The 24582-nt window shown below is 41.2% G+C and overlaps 1 long non-coding RNA gene across 2 annotated transcripts in view; it reads right to left on the reverse strand.

Annotated features, from left to right (window-relative positions):
- LOC139070574 (uncharacterized) overlaps positions 1 to 21954 on the reverse strand; it is a 46518-nt gene extending 24564 nt beyond the window's left edge. For both annotated transcript variants that reach the window (XR_011521067.1, XR_011521066.1), the window contains exon 1: positions 21877 to 21954. This is a non-coding gene — a long non-coding RNA (uncharacterized lncRNA). The remainder of the gene's footprint in view (positions 1 to 21876) is intronic.
- Between the last annotated feature and the right edge of the window lie 2628 nt (positions 21955 to 24582).

A 24582-nucleotide genomic window follows, 5' to 3' on the forward strand; every position in this document is an offset into this window, starting at 1 on the left:
GCCTGACCAGGATCCAAGACAAAGACAAAGACCAAAGGCGCCAGGATCCAAGACAAAGACCAAAGACAAAGGCGTCCAAGGAGACCAACGTCCTAAGGGACAAACCCACCTGTGCTTCCGACAATCAAGTCGACCTACGTTCATGAGGAACAAACCCATCTGTGCTTCCGACGATCGAGCTTTGGGCGCGATCCCCGAAACCAAAAGGGGGAATGTTGAGGGTCTGACCTCATGAGGAAATTACTATGCAGTGATTTTCTCCAAAATGACTGCTTAAATTGCTCTGAAAAGCAAATAACCACATCAGCGCCAAGAAACTTCATTTCCCATGATGCTTTGCACACGGAAGCATTGGGATGATGTCACCGCCTAATACCAGAAACACGTTCTGCGCATGTGCGGGAGGCCGTGGAGCTTTTCCCGCGAACTAAGACCATAAATCTTCAGCAAAGACAAAGAAACCTCGTTCTTTTGCCCAGGATACCTGGCGGTAAGGACACGCTTGTCGAACGCTCCGACTCCCTTGAGCACGCGGAAGCTCTAAGTGCCCAAGATTGAGCCACGCAACCGCTGGAAACCACTCGAACTCCATCAGGACCTGACTGGGAACGAGCGGAGCTCCATCCAGCTCTCAGAGACGCTGTAAGTTGTCAAACTCAGCCCAAAAGAAACTTCGTTCTCTTTGTGTCCAGCCCGTTGGAGAAACACTCGTGGGGCCAAAACAATGGAGAAAGCATCAAACCGACGGACGACGCCAAACTGCGGAGAAACACGGAGAACCGTCAAATCAAAACAGTGAGGGACGCCTTGCTGTTCTGGTGATCAGAAAACTCATTTCTCTCTCTCTCCTTTTGTTCTCCCGTTTCCTCTATAGTCCAGAATAAGCAATAAAACCGCGCTATTGCTTAAAAAGTAGCTTCGTGTTTTCCTCTTTCGTTCCCAAACACGTCCGTCGGGTCATTTTGAAAGAATAAACTGCTTATTGATCATTGTTTGGTATCTTTAAATGTTTTCTGCTTGGCCACGTGGTTAAACTAAAAGATATTATTCGTGATTAATCTTTTGTGTTGTTTCATGATCCTTTGAAATGTTTTGAGTGATTTAAGGTTAAGTTACTACTGATTCTAAGTGCCTTGGAAGTTAAAGTGCAAGTTGCCCCCACACTTTAGCCAGACAAAGGGGTCAGCCATCTTGCATACAGACTCCATTTTAGAAACACACACACACATACATACACACAAAACACCTTGAACATTATTTTGAATATACATCCTTTTATTATATCACATGGTTATTATTCATTTATGCCACTGTTTATTCATTTGACAAATTGTTAATTAAACGTTATAAAATTCAGATTTTCGTCTCCAGTAGCTTTGTTGTGTCGAAGAGAAGTCTCTGCTCCGAGGATTCTACGAACTTCAAGAAAGACTGATAAGAGTTTTGGGTTCAATTTTTCCCCGGTTAAAGGGGAATGGTGCCCCGTATATCTAAGAATATCTTAATTAATTAATAAATCAGTAAATATTCCCATATTTACAGAATTTATTGAAGAATCCAAAAGTAAGTTAAAGCTTACGTATTGTTCGCTCCTAATAACCCCAACACTAGCCAACCCTCAGCTGGCTCTTCTCAACACAGGTTCCTCAACGAAGGAGCAGTGGCCCTACTCCGTCTCCACCTGATTTCTGGACTTAAGAAAATGTAGAGGTAGAACAGCTGATTTGGCCGTTGTGTCACTTATTGAAGCTTCTCTTAGCTACATGTACATTACCGGTATGTGTAGGAATGTAATGCAAAAGTCCATGTTTAAACGCCCCCTTGTGATAGGCTGCTGTACAGTTTGTAAGCCCCGCCCCCTTCATGTTATTCATTGGGACATTTTCCTAATTAAATAAGAATAAAATGCTACTTCGATACTATTATCCTGAATTTGATTCCTGTTGATTCACATTTTTCTTACTTTGCTGCTGCAGGTTCAGCTATTTACTTTATTTATGCACATAGTGATGTTTGTCTTTGATAAGAATTAAAAAAAAACACTTACACTTAAACTGCAAGACAATGAGCTCATTGTTGTCATTTATGTCACTGTATATTTAGCTCAGTGAGGAGCATAGACATTATCTGCAACTCTCAAATTAATTTAACTGTTGCCACTTGAAGGTTCTGCAGGGTGATTTGGAAATGTATTTGTTTTTGTTTGGTCATTCTTTGTATCCAGAAAGGCAAAGAGGGTCTGTTACATGTGGAACATTGTCGCTTTATGCCTACCTTACCTGCTCCAGGCCTCCTACCTGTACATATGCACTAGTCTACATATCAAACCATCTAGATCTCTGGTGAACATCCTGTTGGATCAGCTCTGTTTCTCCTTCCCTCAGGGTTAAACATGACAAAGCACTGCATTGCCTCACAACCCTGTCCTGCATTGTGCTACCACTAATTCGATTCATTTTATTTATACAGCCCCAAATCACAACAAGAGTCGTGTCTAGGAACTTCACACAGTAAACATTCCAATACAGGTCAGTTCATTAAGCCAATCAGTAAAAAGTGTAATATATAAGGAACCCAGCAAATTGCATCAAGTCACTGACTAGTGTCACTGTCTTTACAGCAAGCATTTAGCGACAGTGGAGAGGAAAACTCCTTTTTAACAGGAAGAAACCTCCAGAGGTTCCTGGCTCAGTATAAGTAGCCATCCACCACGACTCACTGGGGAGCAGACACACGCACACACACACACACACACACACACACACACACACACATACACACGCACACACCAACACACACACACACACACACACACACACACACACACACACACACACACACACACACATCACACACACACACACTGGGACACTGCTGCCAAGAGGTGGGCAGCAGTGTGTTGGACGATGCCCCCCACCAGGAGGCTGTCACAGCTCAGCAGAACACCAGTGTAGCTTCTTCCTAGAACAAAAACACCAATAACACAAAATTCACAGCTTGCAGTTGCAGAGCAGTTGTAGAAGAAATGTGGAAAGTGGTCAGTATGTCCTCCAGCAGTCTACCCCCATAGCAATATAAATACAAAGATAACGCAGGATAACCTAGCCCTTTGGAAGGAGGTATGTGGGAGGCAGGGCAAGGGAGAACTGTCTTTACACCCTGCTGAACACTCCGCCTCCCTCTACTCCTCTACTCATCCAAACCTGGGCTAACATCAGAATTTAACCACAAGCCCCATCAAATATAAACATGTTAAGCCCAGTCCTAAAAGTAGACAAGGTGTCTGCCTCATGGACTAAATAGCTGGGAGCTGGTTTAACAGGAGAGGAGCCTGATAGCTAAAAGATCTGCCTCCCATCCTATTTTTAAATATTCTAGGAACCACCAGTAAACCTGCAGTCTGAGAGTTATGTTTGATGGAACTTAAACATTAAGAGCTTTATGTGTAAGTAGGTTCTTAAAATCTATTCTGAATTTAACAGACAGCCAATGTAAGGAAGCTAAAACAGGAGCAACGTGATCTCTCATTTTAATTCTTTTTAATTTAGCTGAATACTTAACTACATTCTGTGGACTTCCTGATAGTAATCATTCCAGTCTTGAGGTAATAAATACATGAACTAGGTTGTCAGCATCACTCCTGGAAAGGAAGCTTCTAATCTTAGCAATATTCTGGAGGTGGAAGAAGGATATTCCACACCAGGATTCTGCACAGGAACCTAGCCTACGTTACCTCCCCTGTTTGCCTTTTTATTCACGTTGCCTTTATTTTGTATGAAAACCAACAAATGACATTGATGCTGATAGAATATGAAGCTTTTTTGCAGGGACTTTTTTGCAAAGAGCACCGCTCTGGCTACCTACCAAGGAACTGACATATTTTAAAAGCCCTTAAAATGGTTGCTTTTGAATTCACATGTAAATAAACTGAAGAAGCGTTCCAGGTTGATTCATCCAGACTGTATGTGTTTTATCATACTGTTTCATAAATAAACATGAAGCCAAGAAAGTTCTTGTTTGAGAACCTTTTCAAAATCTTTTTCTGTGAGAAAATTCTGAGTGCAGCTAGCCGTTTAGCAATATTGTTTCTCAAACACTATTGTTGGAGCTTTCTTATCTTTCTCAAGTAGAATCATATCTTAAACTACTTTTATGAAAATCACATTTTCAGTTTTTTTCCCCCCGTCTATTTTCCTTTTGGGGTCCCGACTGGAGCCCAGTGAATGACACAGTAAGTAGGTATGCTATTCACTTGAAATGCCGTGGAGCAATAATGATTTGCTACTGCAAACAGCTTCCAAATAAAGCTTGTCTCCCTGAGCGGTAATAAAAAGCCTTGTGTGAGAGGTTTTATTAGGAGTGTGAGAAATCAAGTAGCTGGAGTGTTCGATTTTACTCTGAGCTCAGAATGGAGTGTTATGAAGGCTTTTGAGGATCTAGCAAATATTCAAATGTTGTCAAAAAATGAAAACATCAGTAGTCAAGCAACATGGGACAAAGTCATCATAGGTACTGTCTCACTGCTGGGTGAAAATGCTAATGAATCTGATTTCCTCTTCTATTACAAACATTTTTTCAAACAACATTTTTTCTTGAGACAAACCCAGTTATTTAATCAAAAATGTAAAGGTGTGGGAAACATGTTTAATCAATACATTTGCAGTGGTCTCTGGTAGGAATGAATTGCAAGCCATACTCGGGGCAAAAAAAACTTCTGCATCAGCATGGACAAGTCTGCCACATTAGAGGAAAGCTTAGCACGGTGAGATTTTGAGTCTTGTTTCCTGATAATCTTGTCTCTGATTGGTTAACAGCAGCGTGACTCTATCACTGACTTTGTTTGCTCTGCATCATTGATATTTTATCTCCACAAATATCACATGCCTGGAGGAGCTTCTGCTGTGTGGTGCAGTTGCTATTGCTAACGATTAGCTTCTACTAGCCAAGATGACCTCTGCTGATTCTTGATGCTAAACCAACAGCAGCTTTCCGCATCGTTAGCCAGTATGGGCGAGTTCATGAATGTTAAGTGACAGTGTGACGTAGATCTGTCAGGCGTTTCTAATCCTAAAATTTAATCTTCTCTTTTAAGAAGCCAATGCAGGAGATAGGTGAAATTAAAAAAATATCTGTATTTACTTGGACTGAGGCTGTTCAGGAAGCTCTTCTCATTGGCTCACTTGGTTGAAGATCCCTGGATAAGTGATGAATGGTGGTGTTGACCTATTTCTCCTTTTGAGTTCTGCCAATCTACACCAGATGTCTTGTGAATTATTCCTACATTAAATCATAGCATAAAATGACGATTGCATCTTTAACATCTCACGTGTAAACACACATTGTAGTGAGCGCAAACATGAGCCTGTGTATCCCCGTTGTTTGTGTCTCAGATAAATCTACTTGATTACAATCAGTAGTTAGGAGATAAAGCATTGAGGCATCGCTAGGAACGTGTTTTATTCCACCCACACAACATATATCATCAATGCAGAGAACATACAAACATGTACATAAGGTCCATGTAAGCAAAGGTCAACCCCTACAAAAATCCTTTTATTATGCCGAGTGTTAACCTTTAACCAGTTACAGCTTTGAGCTTTGTGCATACACAAAAGGTTAACAAGGTCATACAAGCTGAGCATCCCGTTCACATGCCTGCAGGGTCCGAACTCCTGGAGATAACCTTCCCAGACAACAGAGGTCTCAGGACTTGGGCTCATGTGAGTCACAGATTATCAGTGTTTACAAGCCCAGTGTCATCACAGGCCCGGACGTGAAGTGTCCACCAGTTTATCTGTTACCTGCTCTCACCGATCAAACATGCTTTTGTGTGACGAGTTAAGATTAAAGCTGAAAGTGATAAACAGGCTGGAACTCATCAAACTCTTCTGTGAAACAGCTAAAAAATAAAAAGCATCTGTGTTTGTGAGGGAAGGCGAAGGGATAGGAGCCCCTCACAGCCCTCAGGACACAATTAGACACCCTGATTGGACCTACCAACAAGATCCTACTCTAGGGCTCCACTACGTCTTTTGATTAGCCATGCCTTCATGCTTCCTAACTTTATGCTTTGCAGAAGCACAGATATAAAATATCACCAGGTAAAATGATGCAGACTGTTCTTTGAATAAAACAAAAAGACTAAAATGCAACGTAACATGAAAAGTTCTCTGTTATTATGATGTTTTGTCAGCACTGGATTTTTCAACCCAGCCATCTAATTAATGGTCTTATTGTGTGTGTGTGTGTGTGTGTGTGTGTGTGTGTGTGTGTGTGTGTGTGTGTGTGTGTGTGTGTGTGTGTGTGTTTTATCCTCTGAGCATTGTAGAAGGGTAATTTTGCCCATTATGCCAACTCTTCACTACATAAAACACATTTGCAGCATAATTATGTGCAACTAGAGGCTACATTTGCCGCATCATGCTAATCCATTGTCTTGGATTCTACTCTGGATCTCTATCACACACACACACACACACACACACACACACACACACACACACACACACACACACACACACACACACACACACACACACACACACACACACACACACACACACACACACACACACACGAGTGACATCCCTTATCAATCAGGCATGGAAACAAAGAGCATCCACAGGGCTGTTGTAATCATCCGTGTACGCCTCTTTAATCTAGAGGAGGAAGACAGGATGATCACTTGCCTCAGATAAACAGATAGTAACCCTTCCTGTCACAAAATGACCAGCAACGTGCTAACGGTTCAAAAGGGAGTTGCTCTTGCTTGCATGCTCAAACGTAACTGGTATACCTCCACTTGAATGAAGTCTAGAAAAGACATGACTGTGAACTAAATGTGAGAAGGATGTTGGCACAATTGTGACTTTGGTTGGTGAGAAATTGTGTGTTAGCCGGGTGGAATAAATCATTTCAGTCATGTTGTGATCTGTAAAGAATGTAACTAAGACCTTATAAATCTGTAAAACGATTTACGAAAACAACTTTATTTGGCACTTCGAGCACACTCTACAATATTTATATATGCAAATCTGCTGCATTTTAAAGTTTTGTGTTCTAACCAGGATTCTAGAAGATCTTTCCTCCGTCTGATTTCTTTATGCAAGTCACACTTTAATGAGGCCACTTTGTTTTTTGCATCTTGTATAAAAAAAAACATGCTTTGTGTCAACGACACTTGACTGGAAGCGATCATGCTCCCTCTACCTGCATTAAACCCAGAACTGTCATTGTGACCTTGTTTTTCTTGTCTGTTGGATTCGCCTCATCATCAAACACCACATTAACCTGGACCACTGCAGCACCAGGAGGTCCAGTACCTTCCTGTTTAAACGTCTGATGCACCAGTACTGCTGTAAAAAAATAATAAAAAAAAGGCTTTTGGTTCAGAGATGAGCCAGGACTGTGAATGTGTGTGTGATGGCGGCTGATAGATTCCAAACGGATGATGAGATCTGAAGAGCAGACGGTTTGTCAAAGTAATGCAACATGCAACACTGAGAGGAATGTGATATTGCAGTCGGACGCCCTGCAATAAGTTGATGTGCCACTTTCACACCAACCCCCTGCTGCTCTGGCTAACACTCTGCATCAGTCTCTCCTCTGATGCTCCATGACTAACATTTTGCTTTTTCATGACTATTCCCCCATTTTTTTCTTACTTTCATCTGGTCTATATCAAGGCATTTCAATGACATTATCCCCTCTTTACTGATTGCCTCTCCACTGGCTGAAGGGATAATGTGCATGGGCGGTGGGGACGGGAAGCATTTCTGTGTTTCTCGTGTGTGGTTTAATGCTGCCTGTCTGCTTGAATCCTCCTCTCAGACAGAGGAGCTTGCGGTGATGAAGATGCTCATCTCTCTCCCCTCTGGAGGGCCAAATTACAGTGTTGTGCCATTAACCAGAAGTTGTGCTCGTGCCTTGGCAGCTTATTAACATATTTCATCCACGAGCGCTACCATTTCTTCATAATTTAGCGATACAGCTTATTTTTCTTGCGGTGATGTGCAAGTTATAAGTTAAAATAACTTATGTTGGATAATTCTAGTGAAATAACCACTGTTTCCATAGAGGAACAGAGGCGAACATTTTAGCATGTAATAACAAAAGTGGAAAAAGAGACTTTAAAAGCCCAGTGCATGCCCCCCCCACACACACACATAACCGCACAGCTTCTGTCAAATAGCACTCCTTGTGCAAGTTTGACAGGATTTGAGTGGAGAGCCTGTGCTAGGAGATTGACTGCACAGCTACACCACAATCCTGGAATCACCAACAGTGACTTTACATGCATGGATACACACACACACACACACACACACACACACACACGCACACACACACACACACACACACACACACACACACACACACACGCACACACACACAAACACACACACACACACACACACAGTCATCCAAATCCACCTGCCTCCACTCATCCCATCGTTTTCTTTTGTTTGCTTCCTTTGTTCAGGAGTAATGGTCCACAGAAGTTTCTGGTCGTCTCGAAAAAGTGGGAATCTATGAAGCAGAAAGCTGGACAGTTGAGTGCTACACTTTGACCCCAAAGGTGAAGGTCTAAACACGCTGCTGAAAACTGAGAAGGTGCATGTAGCTGTTTGTTGATTCAGCGTGAAGGGCTGGACGGGCACGCGTAAACTCCCAGCTGAACTTCCCATCAGCCACTGAGGATAACGATGCATTTCATTTGCACAAGTCAGGCAAATCAACTGGAATCCCTCTTTTCCAAAGATGGAATGAGAACTCACAAAGTCTGAGGTTCCAGACCAGCTCCAAGCTCAGAATCCAACGTGGCTAACCTGCATGTGAAAATTTGTAATGCTCACATGGATACAGATATTATTTTGATTTGTATCTTATTGTTTCTTTTACACATGTAGAACAGTCAACAACCACAATGCTAACATGTGCTAACATTTGACCCCAGTCAGCACATGCTGCTGGGTTTCTGACTTGTAACTGTCCACAATAGAGCTGAGTCTGATGTAATTTCAGATCCTATTTCCAGCCTCCAAGATAAACGCAGCGCTTTGTTAACTACGACTAACATTCCTCCTCTGACACGCAGCATGTGACATTGGACTTCAGCAGCTTTTCTTTGTTTGCATAACATCCCCCAGCTTATTCTGATTTATGCTTTATTGGTTAATTCACACAAGCTCATGGCTGTGGTGGTAGGAGCTTGTAGTACTCACTGTTCAGCAGCACAGGACTGAAGAAATAAACTACATATTTTACATGCGTTTCATAAGTTTGTGTTTTATGTGTTACGACAGCTTTTAAACATAATTACATAAAATAAAATGTTTGCTTTATTTTTCATCCCCTTTCTGACTAAATGTTATACTTTCGGTGGGGCGACGGTGGCACAGGAGTTAAGTGCTCGCCCCGTAATCGGAAGGTTGCAGGTTCGAGCCCCGCTCAGTCTGTCGCTGTCGTTGTGTCCTTGGGCAAGGCACTTAACCCACGTTGCCTGCTGGTGGTGGTCGGAGGGACCGGTGGCGCCAGTGCTCGGCAGCCTCGCCTCTGTCAGTGCGCCCCAGGGCAGCTGTGGCTATCATCGTAGCTCATCCCCACCAGTGTGTGAATGTGTGTGTGAATGGGTGAATGACTGATTGTGTTGTAAAGCGCCTTGGGGGGTTTCAAGAACTCTAGAAGGCGCTATATCAAATACAGGCCATTTACCATTTTTGGAGAATAATGTGAGCAGTGAAGTAAGAATTTCATTGTACAAGGAAATGTGTTTCCTTACTCCATAAAAAACAATAAAAGCTTTGAATCTTCAATCTCTGAATTAGCTTTCATCAAACCCATTACTCATGAGAAAAGATTATACACAGTATATGTATTTTATTCCACTAATGGGCACGAGTCAGCTCAATTCAAACTATTGTCAGTGACTCTCCACTATCAGGCTAATTATTCCTCATCATATCCAGCAGGTAGTAATTAGGCCTTTGTTACTTGTTATCATCCTGTTGGTACAATACTCAGCTCTCAGCCTGCAATTGTGATGAGAGATTATGCATCTTAACAGAAGAGAAGCAAAATAATAAAACAGCACAGAGAGGGAAGAACGCCCCCTCTGTGTTTACTGCTGATGTTTATTCATGGGAAGTCTGAGCATAATATCATGAATCATCACGCTCAATCAAGTGTTCTTGACTGTCACCGATGATCGATATGCAACACCAAAATGCCTCAGCTGACGTACAGCAGTGGGACAACAAAGAGTAAACTGCCTGTTTAAGACATCAGACTCTGTAGGCTGATTACTGAGTGTGCTTTCTGAAGATGTTTGTCAGACAAAGAGATGACAAGAGATTGGCTAGCTGATTTGGAGAGGAAGAACACTCCCGGGACTCTTAGCTGATTGCTGTTACACCCACAATCAGAGTCCTGCTCATATAATTTTTTTGGGGGGGGAAATAATAAAGAATTGTGACTCGACCACACACTTTATTATATAGATGTCTGTGTGTTTTGAGGGAGTTAAATTTGGTGTGATGAATGCAACTGAAAAAACACTGAAGCTTAATCAGGCACTCTTAGCAATCACATTTTAATGTAATCATTACTTATTTACCATGTTTGTGTGTGTGTGTGTACTAGTCTATACATGAAAGTGACGACACGGCAAGCTTTTTACCTGCAAACTGAGGATATTAATAGCAAAGTGAGGACATTTTGCTGGTCTTCACTTTGGTACAATGCTACAGAGCTCTACTCGTTAGTTTTAGAGGCATGGTGTGAATGAAGTTAGGGTTAGGAATATACTGGTTGTGGCAGGGCCATTCAATTCCAGGCCTCGGGGGCCGGAATCCTGCATGTTTTAGTTTTAACCCTGCTGCAGAAGTATAGAAATGATACTTTCTTCTTCTTCTTCTTCTTCTTCTTCTTCTTCTTCAGCACATCTGATTTCAATCAGCAGGTGATTAACAGGCTTCTGTAGAGCCTGATGAGCTACTGCACAGGTGACTCAACCACTCAATCTGGTGTGTTGGACCAGAGCAATCACTAAAACGTACCGGAAACTGGCCCTCAGGGCCCGAACTTGAACATCCCTGGGTTATGGTTATGGTTAGGGTTAGGCACAATCCAGTCACTAAAATGAGCAGAAGTCAATGTCTTCACAATAAATACTAGAAGAGAATGTGTGTGTGTGTGTGTGTGTGTGTGTGTGTGTGTGTGTGTGTGTGTGTGTGTGTGTGTGTGTGTGTGTGTGTGTGTGTTACCATTTTGTTGCCAAAAGGTAGCTGAGGGAATGTTGCAGAATTAGTCAAACCTTTGCCTATCAAACATTGTTTCAGCCACAGAGCGCTACAGCACCAGAATAAACACTTTTAGGCAAAAACGATTGAAATTCAATGAGGGCACAGGCTAAAACTGTCAGGTTCGATGGCAGATCTGAAGCGTGACTGAGAGGATCTGTTGCCCAGATGCGGAGTGATGGAAATAACCAGCGTGGTTATCTCCTGTAGGGTTGGAATGAAGGTTAGAGGGCTGGTAAGCCTGGAGACTCGATACAAAGTCTGGTGAGAACGCTGACTGAGTAATGAATGAAACGCTGGCACTTCCTTAAGTAGTGTCGGGATGATGACGTCAGCCGCCACGTTGGTGGCAGGAATGATGGGAAATGGTGGCGAGAATGCTGGGAAACGAAGTCAGCGGGATGAGTTCGTGACAAAAACAGGGATGCACCAGCAAAACTGGTTCTCTGTGGCTCAATCTTTTTGTAGTTAGCTAGATGGACTCATGAGCTGGTCTTGAGTTCAGGTACGTCTCAAAGGTAAAATATTATGAATAAGTGACACATTTCTGCCACTCACAATGTGAAAGTCCTTCAACCAATCATACGCAGTTTAATATTTTATACATTCATTTTGTTATTTTGATCATTATGTCGAACCGATTATGAAAACCCCAAATTTACTGTCTCAAGAAATTAAAACGTGAAAAAAGTTAAATATTAGAGACTCATGACATCACCTTCAATCAACCAATTTACTCTAAACACCTGTAAAGGTTTCCTGAGCCTTTAAAGACTCGGTTTACATCAGTAGGCTGCGTGATTGTGTGAAAGACTGCTGACTCGACAACTGTCCAGAAGACAGTTGTCGACATTGTCCACAAGGACGGAAAGCCACAAAACACCATTGCCAGAGAAACTAGATGCAACCAAGCATATTCATAGTAGTGAAAGGAAGAAGTTTGGCAGGAAAAGCTGCACCAGCAACAGGGAGAAAGGCAGCCTTGAGAAGCTAAATCCTTTCAAGAATTTGGGGCAGCATCACCAGAAGACTGAGGCTGAAGTCAGAAGATCAAGAGCCTCTATGCACAGCCTAACCATGGACGACAAATGTCTGATTCCTCATGTGAAGACTCTCCTGAACCAGAGTCGTTAGATGCCTCTCACTAAGGAGATCTGGACTGTTGTTCAGTGTTCAGATGAAAGTTAAGTTTCAATTTCATTTGGAAAATAATCTTCCAGAGGCAGCATGGAGAGACACACTCCAGTGTGAGATTTCTACAGTCAGTAATGATATTAACTTCTTGTAGAGCATTCAATGAGACAAAACTGTAGTCAGCCATTTTTGTGTTAGAATAGAGTTCTGTTCAAGTTAGTTGACCTAATTTGTGCCATTAGACAACAAGTCACCTGCAAGAATCATACAAAAGAGACAAAAACAATTTGCTGTGATTTCAAAGCAATTGCATTATCAGATGTAACATAAAGGAAATGCCAGTCAGAGAAGTTTCTCTATCTAAGGATCTAGCAGGTCACATTGGATCTTCACAAGCATATTAGGATGGTGGACAATGAGAAGGAAGCCTCCAGCAGAACCACAGCCAGGATAAGTACTCGTCAAACAACAGGGGGAAAGCTTCAGGGAAATGATTCAAAACAAAACTATTTTATTTATTTGCTTCAAATTTCTGGTGGTGGAAACGTGAACAATCTATTCAAAATTATCAGAAAAGCTCACAAAATACCTAAAATTGTATTTTTCCCAGTTTTGTAAGGGTTATATTCTTTTTTTCCCTAATTTCCAACTACAACAATGTTCTGCAGTCTCATTATCATCACAAGGTTGCCAGGCAACCATCAAAGGCTGGAGTCCAGCCATGAGAGAAGCAGGGGTGTTTTTATTTAGGCCTGGTTAAAAGGTAAGTGTATATTACTGAATGTCAACAGTTCCTTTGACTCAAGGGCTGCTGCTCACCAGCTCCATTAGAGGATGCAGGTTGCACCGTTGTCATGGCAATCTTGACTGTCGTCATCAAAGTATTGCTCATCAAGTTTTGAGCTATTGTGATGATCCATATGGGTGAAGGATGTTGCCTTGTTGCTAGGAGAATGTTTGATTTTTCAGGACACCATAGTTCCTGTTTCACTTTAAATCTATCCAACAGTAATATGTACTGGACTTTGGAATTTCCAGCTGCACAAATAAACACCGCTGGCCTCAGATAAAGAATAACTTTAACATCCCCCTACAAGAAAAGCCAGTGTTAATAAATCATATTAATGTTTGTTAGAGAGACAGAACTGTGCTTGTTAAGTTCCGGTTTCCGCCCGGACCATTATAGTGATGGCAATTCCGGCTCTTTTTAGAGAGCCGGTTCTTTTGGCTCAGCTCACCAAAAAGCCGGCTCTTTCAGCTCCCAAGTGGCTCCTCAGATTTTCTGTTGCGTAGAGCACATTTATAACCAAAATAATGCAAAACTGTATGTAAAATGATTTACTAATGTAAAAATATGCAATATATCAACTATTTATCATTTCTATGGATTTAATAACTGAACACTTTAAGAAATCTCAACTTTCCGACTACTGGCCCTCATTTTCTCACCGTCTTCGTCGCACTCTCCTCCCTCTCTCTCGCCTTTTTTCCTCCTCCTCATTCCCTCTTGTCTCCCTCCACCCGCATGTGCTCCGCTGTGTGTCTGAGTCTGATCCTCCCTCTTCATCGCCCCTACTGCTCTGTGTGTGGACAATCTTGACACTCAGTTACACATGTTGACCAATCACCTGTAGCTTTCACCAAAGCAAGATGGGAGGGGACGGCTCCCAACGACGAGCCGGCTCCCGTCGTTCACTTCAAAGAGCCGGCTCTTAGAGCCAGTTCGTTCGCGACCGACACATCATTACCATTTTAGATGCAACACAGCAATCTAGTTTTTGTTCATTATTTGTGTGTTCCTTTTAGAAAGTGACTGTTATAATTTAAGTACTGACAAGTACTTGTTGTGTTGTTTATTGACCTAATTAGACAAACATTCAGTGACTTATTTAATTCTGTTTGACTACTAGCGATCTAGATTCATTTTAAGTGTCTGTTAGCGCTATGACACTAATGCTAACTTGTGTTACTCCGCAGTTGTTTTCCGTTTACTATAAATAGAGCCGCAAATCAGTTGCTGTGAGGAGTAATATTTTCTGCTTTAAACGTTACATTGACGATTGAATATGGAACAACTTATTGTTTCTTTGATACATGTTTGTAATTCTGAAGTTGATTCACGCCAGTATATTCTAACTGCTTTCCCATTTCTTCTGTTTACAGACCACATACACACTCAAATACACAAACAAGGCAAACACTACCTCCATCATCACCTTAATAAACCCTGTATGGTTGTAATGGATGCAGATTTGTTAACCAAAGAAGATTAAAGTTGGATAAAATACTTCCAGTATTCGTTTCTCTGACTGGAAACACTCATCCATGTTGAAACTTCAACCAGCATTAATAAGTTAATGTAAGAGAATATTCTACAATACAATGTTCACTGTTCACTCAAACCATAAATTGATCTTATGTATTCAAGACATTTAATAAAAACAATACAATTAACGAGTAAATAAATAATCAGAATAAATAAATAAAAAATACATATGTTTCTGCTGCTCACCATTTAAAAAAGTTTTTTTCTCCATAATCTTTTGGTAAACACAGCAACAATTGAATAAAACAACAACAACAAAAAAAAAAAACATTTTAAAGTCGTCATTTGCATTTTTTAAAGATGGCTCTCCCTTGCCCTGCCTCCAACATGCCTCCATCTAAATAGGATAGATTATCCAGAGTTATCTCTGTAGTTATGCTGCTACAGGCTTAGACTGCTGGAGGATATACTGACCACTTTTCACACTCTACTACTTTCTTCTACAATCTGCTCTTTAACTGTATTATTTTCTGCAATTTCAGCTGTTAACTTTATTTTCTCTCTAAGTGTTTTTCTCCCCAGTAGAAGCTACAATGATGTTCTGCTGAGCTGTGGTGGCCTCATGGAGGGGGCCATCGTCTAGCACACTGCTGCTAACCATTTAATCATTCTCCCTCTCCTGATAATAACTTTTTGCTTTCCTTGACGTGTGCTACTACTAGTTTATCCGTTTAATTACAGATCCACTAGGATAAATACAATAAAGTTGATCTCTCACCAAATAGAATATTTACTAAGAAATCACAATATAACTATAGACACATTACTTTGTCTTTGTGTGTGTGTGTGTGTGTGTGTGTGTGTGTGTGTGTGTGTGTGTGTGTGTGTGTGTGTGTGTGTGTGTGTGTGTGTGTGTGTGTGTGTGTGTGTGTGCGCCTGTTCTGTCTTCTCGATCCCCAGTGAGTCATGGTGGATGGCTGCTTATACTGAGCCAGGATTCTCTGGAGGTTTCTTCCTGTTAAAAGGGAGTTTTCCTCTCCACTGTCACTTTATGCTTGCTTAGTATGAGGATTGCTGTATAGTCACTGACACTAGTCAGTAACTTGATGCAATTTGCTGGGTTCCTTATATAGGAAACATTATTTCTGATTGGCTTAATGAACTGACCTGAATTGGAATGTTTATTATGTGAAGTGCCTTGAGACGACTCTTGTCGTGATTTGGCGCTATATAAATAAAATTCAATTAAATTGAATTGAATTAGGTTTCAGCAAATGCACACACACAAATCAAGTGTGATAAGATAAGAACTTGGCTCAGCTGTAACACACTGCCTTTCAAAGTGTAAAAGCTTAGAGCTCATAAAGCAGAAGGGAGAAATGGCTCTGCGTGGTTGTGATTCATGAAGCCTGTGACCATGTATAGTTAAACTTTTTGTTTTTCCACTCAGATCTTAGATTAAGAGCTTTTAATAAAGCTGTCATAACTCATCTGTAAAGTAATGAATGTAGGGACTTTCCTGCCAGGACTACCCATATATCAGAGTGTAATTCACATTTTCCTTCAGTAAATCATTGTATTGTTTTTCTTTCAAAACTGACATTTCCAATAAACTTTGAAACGCAGTGTCTTCCCATCCTGCAGTGAGTTGATGCGGGGAATCAAGCATTTAATCACACTCCAACACCTTCCTCCAGACAGATAAAAGTCGTCTGATTTAAACGACTTCTTCATCTGACAAATCTGAGATTTGCTCTGACTGTTCCACATTACTCAACTGCTCGAATGTTTCCTCAGCAACACAAACCGATGCAAGATCACAATTTTCCTCAGATTAAAGAGTTCAAAGGCACCACCGCCACCATTGTGATGAATCATTTGGTGAGTTTGTGTTCCCTCTGAACTAATGTATTTGCTGCTAACGCTCCTCTTGAGCCCTCCTTGTGGATCTGTGTTGTCCATGCTGAAGCTATCATAAACAACAAATGTACCATCCTGTTTAATTTTCTTTTGGGGGCTTTCATCTGTGCTAGCCTTTATCTAAAAGGGGGAGGAAGGGGATAGGGTGACGTTTATCTCCGTGTTGGTAAGTGAGCAAATGCATGTGTACATGCGGCCTCTTTTCTCTTTATCTGTGCGGCGCCGGTTAGACACACGTTGTGTCAGAGCAGCAGAAGGAAAGAGATAGTAACAGGAGCTGGAATGCTGCAATCTCATTGGGTGTCCCGCTGCGTTCCGCCTTCTACATGAGCTAGCCATGGAAATCATTCTGATACTTTCTTGATAAATGAGGTTTTAGACTGAAACGCTTTCTGCTGTAACTCATTGGCCCTGAAGGCCTGCTGTAAAAGAGTTAACCTCAAAGACATTCAACAGTTTATGATTAAATCTCAACCCAGCAGATAGAACTTCTGGAAGTGCTTAGGACGCGTCAGATAAGAGTCGCTGTGGTTAGCAAAACGTGCCGCCGCGCACGGTTAACCCCTTTTGAAGACTGTGAAAGTCAGCGAGTCTCCTGCTCATGATCAAAACCTCTGGGTGAGGGTTCCTGTGTCATACTGACACAGATTTATCACTCGGGCTTCCTGCTCACCCCTTAAGCAGATCCAGGATCCACGCAACCAGACTGGGTTCACAAGATGGCTTCAAATTGGATTGTTTAAATGTTTTGATGTGGCTGAGCAACTTCTAAGCAAATGTGTTTCATGACATCTCTGTAATGAAAAACAAAAGTGGAACAGTATGTGTTAAGCTTTTAAAAAGATCACACGCTTAAAAGCACAGGGCTTTGAAACATTTTACAGACTTGTGCTACCACATGTAGCTTCAAAAATGTTAAAATATTTAGCAAATAATTTAAATGCATAAATTATTATCTAAGAAGAAGAAGAAGAAGAAAAGATCTTTTCTATAGTTCCTCTCAAGACAAAAATCACGTGGTGCTTCACAAAAACAAAAAATGTAAAAATATGACAAATTATTTAGAAAATGATTTAAAATATATTTAAAATGAGCAAAAAATAGACTATTGTGATTAAAAATGTAAAAAAAGAGAGAGAGTGAATAGGAAAGAGGGAAATCAGTGGATCCTGTGGAAGGTGGAATAGGTGGGAAGAGCAGAATAAAGAGAGAGTGGTGAAGAAGGTCATACAAAAGCCAGCTTGAACAAGTGAGTCTTCAGCTGCTTTTTAAAGGAGACCACTGAGTCCACTGATCTCAGGCTCAGGGGGAGAGAGTTCCAGAGTCTGGGGGCCACAGCAGCAAATGATCTGTCACCTTTGGTCTTTAGCCTGGTGCTGCACAACCAGTAGGCTTTGATCACTGGACCTGAGGGACCTGCTGGGGGTGTAGGGACTAAGAAGATCACCAATGTAAGATGGTGCTTGTCCATGTAAGGCCCTATTGACCAGAACCAGGATCTTGAAATGAACCCTGAAGTTGACTGGCAGCCAATGAAGCTGGAGGAGAAGCGGGGTGATGTGGGTGTGTTTGGAGGACTTGGTCAGAAGCCGAGCACAGGCATTCTGAACCACCTGTAGACGGTTCAGGGAGGTTCTGCTCAGACACGTGAAAAGAGAGTTACAGTAGTCTAAGCGTATGGAGATGAAGGTGTGGAGAACTGTCTCAAGTTCAGAGCGGGACAGAATGGGACTCAGCTTAGCAATGTTCCTGAGATGGAAGAAGGAAGAGTGAACAAGAGAACTGACATGAGAATCGAGGGTGAGAGCTGGGTCAAAGGTCACGCCAAGAATCCTGATGGAAGGTTTGGTGTGAGTATCAAGCTCAGTGTAGCTAAGCAGGGTCGTGCAGAGACCTTTGAAGGGGTGGGTGTTGAAAGTTAAAAAGGGGGCACATATAGAGCAAAGTTTTTAGACAGATTCACGATCCAACTAGGGTTATCACGGTAACCGGTGTAGTGGTAAACCCCGGTAAAACAGTTGACAATAATAATAACCGTCTTGTTTTAAAAAAAAACTATATTATCTCGGTGGATTACTGTGGCTGCAGTGTAGGCGCGGTGACCCTTACCAGCCACCGTATCATCTGCTGAAGTTGCTGGCGGCACATGCGCACTTTGTTCTTTAGAACCAAAACTTTCTTGAAGCTAAAGCTGAAATAATGGCCAAAGGAGAAGATGGCAGCGCTCAGGACATTTTTTATCCCTCAAAGAAGACAAAGTGGGAAGTATGGGCATCTTTTGGATATTTGAAGAATGCCGAGGGACAGTTGATAGAAGACGGCTATCCTGTTTGCAGCACGTGCAGAAAAAGTGTCTGTGAAAGGCAGCAATGCTTCAAATCTCATGACACATCTGCGTGACCATCACCCACAACTCTACGGTCAACGCAAGGCAAGCTAACGGTAGCGTTTTAGCTAAAATGCGTGATCCGAGGATTTGGGTTGAGGGAGAATGCAACGAGTCGCTATATAAAGCAGCCGCAGCGCTGCTACCTGCATATAAACCGTGTCACGGACACCCCCATGTTGAAATGACGCTATGCATTACGGGGCTCCCAGGGGCAGATAAGAGTTGGTCTCTCTCCGAGAATAATTATGAATTTAACAACGATTACTGCCTGATGACATTTTCCCACATCTGCAAAGCTCACTGGAAGGACACAAACCGAGGACAATATTTTCCTGATATAGGGTTTAGTACTCAAGTAAGGGTAAAAAAGTATCTGATTAGAAGGCTACTTGAGTACTGAGTATCATCTGATCTAATATTTTTAAAATGATGACATCAGACAAAAAATAAGAAGTTATGGGTAAATATTGGTAAATTAAAGACTAAAGGGGAAAATATAAAGAAATAAACAACATAATTACAAAATAACACATTTTAGGCAAAATGTAGACACAAACTGAGGACAATATTTCCTGACATACAGGGTTTATTTAGTTGTCTGAAAATGTAACACGTTTAAAAAAATACAGCAATAATACCGAAAACCGTGATAATTTTGGTCACAATAACCGTGAGGTTCAATTTTCACACCGTGACAACCCTAGATCCAACAAGTTAAAAAATTCAGATAAGGAGACCCTTGGATTCAAACAACATAATGTAAACTAGAAAAAAATGTCATTAATTAAGGTAACATTATTTCATTAACAACAGTTTTAGTTTTTAAAGCTGACTCATGTTACAACCATATTTTTGCCCCTGATCTGAATCCAGATTGTTTGATTTTTGATTATCTTCCACTACAGAGTCATGTTTTGATACCAGTTGGTGATGCAATGCATTAAAAAGAAGAAAAGAAATTGAGAAAGTCCCATAGTCATCATCACATACTGGTCATCTCATTGGAGGGGAGTGGTGAGATGCAGCAATGGCTGCGCTCGGGAACTATTTGGTGGTTTTACCCCCAATCCAACCCCTTAAAGCTGAGTGTCAAGCAGGGAGGCATTGGGACCCATTTTTAAAGTCTTTGGTATGACCCGACCGAGAATCAAACTTGATCTCACAGTCCCAGGGAGGACACTACCACTAGGCCACTGAGCTGGTCCCAAATTGTCCTTCTATCTTTATTTGTATTCGAAATTGACTAGAGACAGCTCATGTTAGAGGTGGTAAAATATGAATAAAATAAAATAAGTCGAATAAATGCAACCACAGGAAGTTATCCAGCGTGATCTACAGCTATGTTAGCTGAGATCTTTCCTGTCTGTAGGAAATTCCTGATCCAATTCCATGATCTCCCTCTGAACTTTACACTAAACATGAGAGCTCTGCTAACCACACACACACACACACACACACAGACACGCACGCACGCACACACACACACACACACACACACACACGCACGCACGCACGCACGCACACACACACTATCATTTCATACCATATCCAGAATACTGCACATACTATGGCCATAACTTTGCTTCATGGTGTTGATCCTGAATATTTACCTCATCATTTATTTATAGTGTTATAATAATAACATAATAGTCAACAATAAAAAAAACACAACAAACTAATAAAACATATGCAGTTCTGCTCACATTCACTTTTATCATCTCTTCGTGGGCGGCAGAACATTTATCACATGTTAAACCCTCTTATGACCATAAATAGAACTGCTATTTATATTTTCTGGTTGTGAAATAGTACCAAAAAGTGCAAAATGTTTGTGACTCTGCTCCTTTTTTCAGAACAACCTCAGCTTTCAGTGTCTGGTTTGTATTTAGTATTTATGTTTATCAAAGTCTATAAAAATGCAGCTTAAATGAAAAAAAATTATACAGATTTGAAATGTTGACATTTATTACTAAATAGGAACCTCAAAAGGACGTGGTCAAACTATTTCAAATGAACAGTTTAAACTCTGAACTTTATTACAAACAGTCAGAAAACAGAGTGGACCCTGCCTCATGTTTACCAGTTTAATGACTGCAGCCCTGTCTGTGACCACAGGCAGGTCTATGCCCTGGTTCAGAGAATGACATGAAGTAAAATAAATAACACTCACACATCACAACTGTATGGAAATTTCTACCAGCATTATAATTATTGAAAAGCATGATAAAAAGTAATAATAAAAGATGAAATGTAAACATTTCATGACAAAAGTTAATTAATACAATTCTGCACAGATATAAAATTATATTTTCAGCTAAATAAATATTTATTGTAAGTATAAATAATGCTGGAATGAAGCTGAATCTTACATTTAGTTAATAGTTGAGGGTTCAAATAAAAACAAGTTTGACAGTAATCAGTCCCTCATGTCAGCATCTACAGAAACTTCTGGGACACCTGATTAAGGTGGATTTTCTGTGTGACGTTTCCATAACTTTATAAAAGCTGCTGATGCATTTGATCAATTATCTCCTCCGTGTCCTTCTCCGCTCTACCGTTGCGGTTCGCTCCGTTTCCTGTGATGCTGAAAGTTGGTTTCCCTCTAATAGCAATTTTCAGAATAACATGAATTACACATGTAATACCTCCTTGGAAAGCTCATTTTATGTGCTTTTAGCAACCGTTGAATCTATTTTAATACGATCAGCCATTCAGAAGTTATCACGTGAAGAATCTGTAGTGTCCTTTTTTCTGTGTCAGACTCTGCTCAACACGCCCTAACTACGGACTCAAATGTTAATGTAAACAAAAGCTCTGATATTAAAATCCATCCAGCTGATGTGATGCAGGCAGAATAAAAAACTCACATCTAGATGAGCGCAGACTCCTGCCGACAAGCAAAACACCGGTTTCAGTCGTCTCCATGTTGACAGATTCAGAGCGACAGCAGGCACAGCCAATCAAACGTTGGCATGACTCGGCAGAGCTAATCAATGAGCTTGTGGGCGGGCCTAAGGGTTCAGCTTGAGGAGGCTGCATCCACATGGGCCTAGTGCCTAACCTGTATCCAAGTATGACAGTTTTGGACCGAAAAAAGGGCACTTTGGACAAATGGGGCAGGTGTCGTCCCCCCCCCCCCCCCCCCCCCACACACACACACACACACACACCTGCACGTACCTGTAGCTAAGTGTTCTAATCATAAATGCCATTGTTTTAAGCTAAATGTGTAGCTAACATGCTAACTTAGGCTAAATGTTGCCTAGTAAACAAAAACAAGGAGACCACTTAAAGGGGCATTATGGAAGTTTGACAGCCAAAACATGTATACAAATAATACATTTCTTCTTAATACATTCTCCTGCAATGCCCTGGTCCTGTAGAATGAGCCCTGGCATTTTTACTGTGATTGCCTATTTTTCTGTAAAATCACAGAAAAAGAGAACTGCTCGGGTCGAGCAGGCTGCTTCATGCATGTTCACCAAGCCCCCACAATGCGGCTTAGAAATTGGTCTCAACCCGGAAGTACCAAAAATTGCAGTTCCACCCTCATCCGCTGGGGGCGGGTGTCTGAAGCGAGCAAATCCTCATTGACTCCCATGTTAAAAATACCAATTTCACAGCAGAAATAAACATGTTTACAGCCTGGTACCAAAACATGTTTTTTGTCTAAATTATCTAGTTTATACTCATGACAACTCTGAGGGGGGTGAATTTTTTTCTCACTCTTCTGTTTAAGTGTATTAAAAGCCTAAAATTCTGTATAATTAATGAGCATCAGACCCACGTGACTGCAGAGCTAGCTCCGTGGAAAGGCCTCAGTAGAGCCTCGGTCTGGCTTGGAAACTGCTCTGGGATTTTGAGTCTCTGTGTTTGTGTATTCTTTTTTTTTTAATATTATTTGTGCAATTGTTGGACAAAATGACTTGCTGTGGCATTAATTGCATTAATAGAGCGTCCAAGGAGTCTCCACTTCATTTTTTTCGGTAAGTAAAATTATATTTATGTATTTTAGGTCACTGCCGCCTTTAAACTAGCTGAGTTTGTCGAAGTAGCTAGCTAACTATCATTTGAACATGTAGCATGTACTGTTTAACCATGAAATTTAGATGTAAAATACGGTAAAATAATTAATAAGGCATACGTCGATGGGTAAAAGGGTAAAACCCAGTGCATTTAACATAAAAATGGGTTGAAATATGACGGAGCTCTTGGAGGGACACTTCTGTGTTCCATTCTTCCACCCGGTTCTCCCCAGCAGTCAGCCCGGTGCATGTATGACCGATGCGGCACCTACAAGCTGCTGCGCAGGCTGACCACCTGTGGAGCTCTCGGACTCGTAGAGAGACCTGACCGCAGAAATACTGCAGCTCAATTCCCTACCTAAATGCAAAGTTTGAAAGACGTGGTTCACTTAATTTAGTTAATATCAGTCTGCACTGCCTTCGGGCTGATTTGTCAAGTTCACAAAATGTGGAACAGGATGTTAGGTTAGAATCAGCGGCGAATCAGCGGCGAATCGGAACATATCTCGAAGCCCTGGCCGACGAAACAGTCCACATGACTATTACTGTCAGGCTCGGAGAAAATTCGGGTTGTTTTTGTGTCAGTCGGTAATTCTGCAACAGTGGCTCTAACTAACGCAACACTAGTTGACAGACAGCATTACAGCGTGAAATCCAGCTGTACACCACAGCGTGACCCGGTTCTGTAAGGAATTCTGTTCAGGAGGTCGCATTTCAGGCTCTCCACATCATATGTGACTGACTTTTATGTTATAATAACGATCACACACTAGGAATGTTATAAAGCGCCTATATGTGACAGTTTCTTTTGTATATTATCTGACTTTATAAACTCCAACAACAATGTGCTTCTATTTTTTTTTCAGGCTAAATCTACCCAAGACATTGGCTATCAGATTGATTTAGTAGTCTGCAAGAATGCACTTGTCCAGCCTGACGTGAAGCCTTACCGGCGTAGCAAAGGTGAATTATTTTTAATAATCGTCTATGTAAACATTTTATTATTACCTTCTAGTTTTAATTTGTTTTACAGATTATTGTTACACGTGATTTTATGCTCTTTTATACATTTATAAATGTGCTGTTTCTTTGTTTTTTATATAGCCACCCAGTTTAGAGCTCCCGGAAATTCAGCTTCCAGAAAGTCTGGCTCATCATTTAGCCAGATTGCTAAGGTATAGGCCAAAAATGTTTAGGTTAGTTTTGATAAGGTCTGTGCATCTCTCATTTCATGACGTAACTTTTCATATTTTAGGGGACTGTCCAAGCAGACATTCTATCAACATCAGGCAAAGCTCTTAATTCTAACAGTGAGCTGGCAGTGGCAGCTAGAGCAAGCTGATATCATCCAGGAGGCTACTGAATCTGGACCTGTGACTCTTGGTGGTTACATGCGAGCTGATTCACCTGGTGAATACGTTTACATTTATTTATTTTATTCCTTTGCTATCAAATGTAAATTAGGTAATAACTTGCATTTCTGAAGGACACTCAGCCAAATATGGCAGCTACACCATGATGGATCTCAAAAGAAACAAAGTTATTGAT

The sequence above is a fragment of the Nothobranchius furzeri genome, chromosome 7 (genome assembly GCF_043380555.1).
Source record: "Nothobranchius furzeri strain GRZ-AD chromosome 7, NfurGRZ-RIMD1, whole genome shotgun sequence".
In the NCBI taxonomy this organism is placed as follows: Eukaryota; Metazoa; Chordata; class Actinopteri; order Cyprinodontiformes; family Nothobranchiidae; genus Nothobranchius; species Nothobranchius furzeri.